This window comes from Rosa rugosa, chromosome 4 (assembly GCF_958449725.1).
Source record: "Rosa rugosa chromosome 4, drRosRugo1.1, whole genome shotgun sequence".
NCBI lineage: Eukaryota > Viridiplantae > Streptophyta > Magnoliopsida > Rosales > Rosaceae > Rosa > Rosa rugosa.
In genome coordinates, this window is record NC_084823.1 from 39,459,884 (window position 1) to 39,467,564 (window position 7,681).

The 7,681-nt window shown below is 41.1% G+C and overlaps 1 pseudogene; it reads right to left on the bottom strand.

Moving 5' to 3' along the window:
• Window positions 1-4,903: 4,903 nt before the first annotated feature.
• Window positions 4,904-6,652, bottom strand: LOC133744802 (peptidyl-prolyl cis-trans isomerase FKBP62-like; annotated as a pseudogene).
• Window positions 6,653-7,681: the final 1,029 nt, after the last annotated feature.

Sequence of the window (7,681 nt, forward strand, 5' to 3'; positions counted from 1 at the left end):
CCAGTGGGACATCATGGTGAAAGTGGTCACAATCATGGCCAACTTAATTATCAATTAAGTTGTGGTCTAGAGAAGCCAATCTGTGGCTTTATGAATCAATTCAACTTGAAGATCTTCATATATGCTTCAAGACCAGCAAGTGGTTTTGAGACTTTTGAGGAAGGATTTGGTGACCCCAAATTCAATCTCAATGCGGAGCCAATATACGATGAGTATGACGATAATTATAATTTAATTATTGGTTCAAAAAATCATATGCAGGAGTTTAAGTTCTTTGAGGCTCTTGATCATGAGAATTTAGGCCAACAAGTGGTCATCTATAATAGCCAATATGTGGCTAATTCTACAAAGACCATGGTCTATGACATGGTTGTTGGCGACAAAGCTGATCTTGGGACATTTTCATCTCCAAAAGTGCAATTGAAGATCATGCTTCGCCAACCAACAAAGATACTTGGGGGGCAAGATTACTCCTCCTACGAGCCAAATTTCTTCCAAGTTTTTGACGCGAAGTATCTTTATTCTTTTTCTACAAGCTCTCAGAAGAGAAGTTTTCATGCTAGAAATTTTGATACATCGGAGCTTGGAGTGAAGCATAGATGGCCTCCCCCGTAACCTTTTAGAGGTTAGCCAAGCGTGTCGTTGCTAGCTCCTTTTTTTTTTTTTTAATTTCCTGTCAATTTTCAGTTTTTTACTTTTATTTTCGTCATTTATCAAAAAAAAAAAAAATATATATATAGAAAAAGAAAAATACAAAAAGAGTTTCAAATTTGTGTGTCGCGGAGGATGCAAAAATTGTGTTCTTGCCTAAATAGTGGCTTGAACTTTCTGATATACTTAGAGGGCATTGGTTTTGGCCTGGGCACATATACAAGAGGCATTTAATATGCCTAATATGGAATCAGTCAAGTAATTTCAATCAAGCCAATAAAAGTGGATTTGGAGCAACAACATTATAAGAGCAGTGCTGATTCAAGACCTCTTCAGTCAAGACGAAGACCTTTGACTTCGAGGTCTGGGGGGCAATGTTTGGACCCAAAATGAGCATTTTGGCCTGACAAGGCACGTCTTGGAGAAATTGAGCCAATGTCAGTGGCTCAAGCTATATATTGTCGACAAGTTCGAAATATAAATTTAGAGGCTAAATAAAGCCTACTATGGAAGCATGAAAAGTCAACTTTAGCACATTTTCCTACTTCGGCTAGGAGAAACCGAGCTAAACAAGGAAGGAGGGGTGGCAGACTGACCAAATGAACTCTAAATGAGCTGAAACTCTGCAGATCCATTCTAGACAGCCCAAGAATAATTTCTTATGAAGAGTGCCAAAGCCCGTTCGGAGTGGAAAACCTTCAAACAAACAGTCCAATTTTCTGCAGAAGCAAAACTGGAAAACTGGACCTGTAAGAGGTCCAGCAGCATTTCCGGCCCAACCACATGGAAATAAATTCTGAAATTTTACCACAACAATCTACATTCATGGTGGATCATTTCATATGAAGAAGTCATGGTCAAAATCTGAATGCTTGGTGGAGATATAGCTGCAGCAAAATTGGTGCAGTAAGTGCTTAAACCTAACATTCCATTAGTGTTTAAGTGCTTGAACCTAACAATTCCATAAACTCATAAGTGCTCCATAAACTCATAAGTGCTCCATCATGATCCAATTAAGTGCTCCATTATGATTTGTTTAAATGTCAAATAGTGTTGCTTGGTAGCCTATAAATAGAGGCTACAACATAGAACAATGGACTCATTCATACATCAAAACATCTCTAAAATGATCTAAGTTCTCTCTAGAGCAAACCTCTCTAAGAGCAACTCCTTTCCTTCTCTTTCTCTTATAGGTGATCACACTCTAAGTCCTAGTCTCCTCAAGAGCTGACTATTAGTGCCACCAAACCCTCTGTCAACGTACTTCGGTCCTAGTCTCCTCAGGAGCCGATTGTAGTACCGCGACCACAACGGTTACGGAACTAGCCAAGCAAGGGTAACGCCCTCGCAACCCAGCGAAGCTAAAGTCACGCTTTAGCAAGTTCTCCCCACTTCCCGGTGATTTTCGCTCTGCTCGATCTACGACGTCGAGTATCGATTTGGTGACGCAGAAGATTAGCAAAAGTCCTCACCACGAGGCATAAAGAATCCCACGACGAGGTTGGTGCTCTCCTCGTCTACAGTCGCTCAAAAGAAGTCAGGTCAAGGGACACCCCCAACGACCGCACCCAAACGGTGCTGGCACGCCCGCGCAGAAAAGAGACTGTTGACCAGCTCAAGAAAAACTGGAGCCAAACATTTCGAGCAGGGCTGTCTAGAATGGATCTGCAGAGTTTCAGCTCATTTCGAGTTCATTTGGTCAGTCTGCCACCCCTCCTTCCTTGTTTAGCTCGGTTTCTCCTAGCCGAAGTAGGAAAATGTGCTAAAGTTGACTTTTCATGCTTCCATAGTAGGCTTTATTTAGCCTCTAAATATATATTTCGAACTTGTCGACAATATATAGCTTGAGCCACTGACATTGGCTCAATTTCTCCAAGACGTGCCTTGTCAGGCCAAAATGCTCATTTTGGGTCCAAACAGTAAGTTCGCCTAGAGACCTCAATTGGTGTACGAAAATACTAGTAGATTGCAAAGAGTCTCCCACAAATGTAAGATCCAGCAGGTCACGAGATATGGTTTGTTGAAAACAAGTCCACGCCACCAGTCCACTGTCCTGAGCCTGCACTTGAGTAAACCACCATATTCGAACTAAGGCCCAAACGACGCAAGCTCGATCCTCTCCTCCTCGCCCTTGAATATGACCGGAGATTACTCTCCCGGAGGTGGAACACCACCAAAATCCAGCAAGACAAAAGGGCAAATCATTAATTCCTGGGTCCCAAACCCAGATCTTCCATAAATCTCTTAGGTACCCCATCACACTGATCTGGACACCCAAGAACAAGGCACCCAGACTCAGTGTTTGACCCATCCCGTCGCCGCCCTCGATCTGCACCCACAACAGCCACAGAATCATGACCTTCCACCAAAGCAAGGCTCCATTCTGCAATGACTATGCGGTTATTGACTCCGGACCACCATCGTTGGCCACCATCCCTGGTCACTTCAATGACGACGCCGCCCGCATCAATCCCAAATAGATCAAGACCCAGCCGCCGCTCTGCACCAGCGCAACCAATAGTCCAGTTCCACCATCGAAAATCCTCCAGTCCCTGTAGGAAGGAAGTCGCTGCCCGAGCCCAAACCCGAATCTCATCCCCTGACGCGGAAGCGTCCCTGCCATGGTCTCAGTCCGAAATTGAGCCAATCAAAGAGCGTTGCCAAGCAACGCACAAACCGCGATCCATCGAAGCGAGGAATGAAACGATTAGCCGCTTGGCACGATCGTCGAGATGAGAATGGTGGAGGTGACGGGAACCTCCCTAAAAGTCGCCCAAAGGAGACGACGCTAGGGTTTTGAGAGAGAGCACTCTCCTGTTTCATCGACCTTCATGAAACTGGCTTCCTATATTGCTCACATAACAGATAGTTTTAAGGGATTGTGAAAAACTAATAAATATTAGCCACACGTAAATTAAAAAGCTGAAAATTAACAACTTATATGCATTTATTTTAACACTTCTACAGTCACTCAAAATATATTCATTAAGCAAATCTCCAATTGTAATTTTAAAAGTGATAATGTTGTAATCTATACAGGGCTGCACAAGAGAGGGATCCACAAACGGACTGCCACAACGTCATCAGAAAGTAAAATTGGGTCGAAGCGCAGAGGCCATGTTTTACTCGTAAGGAGAACCTTTATCAAATAATGGGGGGTCCCAAAGAATGATCATCTACACAAGCTGCTCACACCTTTACCAAAAGTAAAGGTTTTGAATTTGAATTAGATTTAGAAATCCTGGGATCAATCTCCAGGAGTCCTCCAGACTTGAGCAGATGGGTTGTCTGTATCAGCAGATGGGACTGGACCTTCCTTCACTGTAGATTATAACATAATAGCAGAATTATTTCCATTGCAAAAAAATAAGTTTTCCTTCATTATATGCGTAGAAACTTTATAGGTAATGAGCAGACTAAGATATTGCTGATAAGAAAATTGGGTTAACCTATCAGAGTAACTATGAAAATCCAATGCCAATCACATATCAATTAGAATCATGAAAATCATCTGCCATTGATGGGAAGGAAAAAAGAACATGTGAAAGTCGGACAAATGGCAGGAAACTGAACATGACCCTCCATCAGTGTAACTATCACAAAAAAAGCTTTATTGGATTCAATCCATGGCCATCAATAGCATATCATCATGGAGATATATCATTTTAATAGCAGAGATGATCATAAAGCTATATTCCATGAAATAAAAATGAAAACACACACCACTGTGACAGAACACACCAACAAGGAGGTAAGAATATCAAAGGGAATTATAGTGCTGTCGGCCTAGAGAGGAATGTACAAAAAGAAACCAAGAAGAGCCATAAAAGCAAGTCCACAGGCAAGCAGAATATAGGCAACAGGGAGAGAGGAAATCAAGATTATAGATAACCTCGGCAAAGTTGCATTGCAAAAATAACCAATCCTAAGAGGCTACAGTAATATTGGCAAAAACAGGACAGTCAGAATGGACAACAAAAGATGTCCAACCTAAGCAGCCATCCATAGCTAAGCATCATATAGGCAAAAAGGAAAAAAAGGAAATCAACATATCATGCCTATAAAGAATATCAAATTCTAGGAAACTACAGTATTGTTTGACCTTAGGGAACATTAAGAGCAGACCAAAAAAAATATCCACTCAGTGTTGGTCCAGAGCCAAGGATAATATGGGCAACAAGGAAAAAGAGGAAACCAACAAATTCTAATAACCTAAATGATTAGATCCTAGATGATTATAGAAAGCATTCCATTATTCCTTCTTCTTACCAGCAGCCTCCATTTTATTCAGAGTATTCATGTCCCATGATTCCTTGTCCTGGGGAAAGGAGGATACAAAAAACATTAAAACAAAAGGGACGGGGAAGGATCGAAACGAATAGACAGATAACACATAAGCTGCACAATTCACCCACCTTGACAAAAGATACAAGCTCGATCTCATAATAGAGGATCGAATTAGGAGGCACCACTGCCAACTCCTGCTGGGACTCTGACGAGCCAAATCCATACTCAGGGGCTATAATCACAACAGCTATCTCACCCTTCTTCATTGTCACTACAGCTCTATCAAGCCCCTCAATGACTTGCTCTGTCCAATAAGATCAACTCTTAGCACAACAAAAGACCAAAGGACCACGGGGAAAAAGGCAGAAGGAAAAAAAAAAAAAAAAAAGCACTCTGAACTCTGAAGTATTATTACCCTCATCTATCTTGAACTCAAATGGTTCTTCTCCTCCAGCATGACCTTTCTTTAAAAATTCCTTTCCATCTTGCAACTTTCCAATCAATTTCACTGCCAGCCACAAAACAAAAATGATTAAGAAACTGTTTAAGCTGGTATTTGTAACATAGGCATATCTAATTCAATGAGAAGCTACCTGTAACAAAAGCTCCTTCATTTGGACGCTCATCCCCTTCCCCTTCTTTTAGGATCTTCTTAATAACTTTCTGGTCATCTGTCAGTTCTGAGACTGTTCTCCACGATACCAACTCTAGAGTAATATGAAGAGTTGCATTTGGAGGAACAGCACCCTCATCACCAGAGGCAGGCTTACCCTTGTCCCCAAATCCATCTGGAACATAAAGCAGGTAAGAATGGATGAGAACTCATATCATAATGGTCTATTCTGATTTTCTATTAATTCCCACCGGAGGTTCTAGGCAACATACATTGTGGTTTCACCGTTAGCAATACTTTTTCGGCATTCTTCATTGTTTTCACAGCGTTTGCCAATGCAGGACAGAAGTAACCTGTTCACAATTGCAAGATTATAGGTCATCAAAAGGCAAATGATAAAAACTGAATACCAGTTGAGAAGAAACAACACCCTCTTTGACAGTGAATTCCACGGGGTCAGATTTTGCTACAAGTGTTTTATCTTCGAGATGGGCCTCAAATTTAACTGCATAAAGCACAGGCAGGGGCTGCATTAATTAAAGGCCATAACATAGTCAAGAAGCCAACAACAAGCATGAAAAAGAGATTTACCTATGACTTCATCAAGATCTTTTGGGTTCTCCCTCTTTCAAGACCTTCTTAATTATTCCACCATCCTTGGTTATGTCATTCACACTGGTCCACGATAGCAATTCAACACCGAACTGCAACGGGGCATTTGGAGAAATGGTTGGGGAAGATCAGTAATTAACTACCTGTTCCGGCTCGATTTGCCATTCCCGTTCTAGCCTCTGTGTGGAAAATATTATGTATCATTATTGTAATTGAATTAGGATTACAGAATATTTCTTTTAGAAGATTACATAGATTACTTACCTCATTAGAATTCCTAGATTGTAGCAGTAGCAGTAAGAGTCTAGCACGTTTAGACCTCTCTTGTATAAAATGTTCTTTGTATCTATCAATGAAATCATCTTCAACCAATGTCTTTACTAAAATCCTGACTCCATAGCCGCTGCACCTTATCTCTCGTGCAATGAATTTTCTTCTCATTCCGTTGTACTCTATATCTCGTACAACAATCCTTAATCTCGTCTCCATGGGATCAAAATTTCAAATCATTTTTCATTGATCATTCTAATCATCCGGCCTTGGTGATAGTGTTCAATCAACATAATCGGCAAAACGGTTCGTCCTATTGTGGTCCTCTCTCTGAGCAACAACTTCAACAAGTTTTGGCTATTTTGAATCACAAAGTATCTGACGATTCTTCTAGTCCTCAATCACATTCAGCTGCCATGGTTGTTAGGAGCAACAAGCCCAATCAATCCTATTCTTCAAATCGCGTCTACAGCAGTTTTTCTGATGCACGACCTTTTGATCAAGATAAGCGTCGAGTAGGTTCATTCCGAGGTCGACCACAGTGCTCTAATTCACAAACCAATGCTGCTATAACTAAACCAAGTTTATCAAAGATCGCTTCCCGCAGCTGGATCATTGACAGCGGGGCGACGGATCACATCTCTTCATCTCCTAAATTATTTTTGCATAAAAGTAAAAATTGTTCATTGCCTCCTGTGTTATTACCTAGTGGAGAGAAGGCTAATATTGTTGCAAAATGATCATTGCCTCTGAATTCTGTGTATTACATGCGTGATGTATTGTGTGTGCCTACATTCAAAGTTGATCTGTTATCAGTCAGTAGTCTGACAAGGGGCTTGAATTGTTTAGTGACATTTTTCTCATATTGGTGTATTTTGCAGGATCTGGTTTCGAAGAGAATGATTGGTTTGGGTAAGCAACGTGACGGTCTCTACTATTTGGTGGCATTAGCAACGGAGAAAACCACGTCCAAACCACATCACTCATCACCCATTCAACCTGCCTGTCACCTCACCATGTCCAAAGGCATCGTCGTTTGGGCCATGTTTCATCTCCTCCTCTAGATTATATTGCTAAATATTTCTTAAATATTTCTCTTAATTCAAATCATGCTTGCAATATTTGTCCATTAGCAAAGCAGAGTCGTCTTTCTTTTGGTACTAGTTCTATCTCATCTGTTAGACCTTTAAATCTTATTCATTGTGATATTTGGGGTCCTTATAAACATTCTTCTCTTTCTGGTGCCCA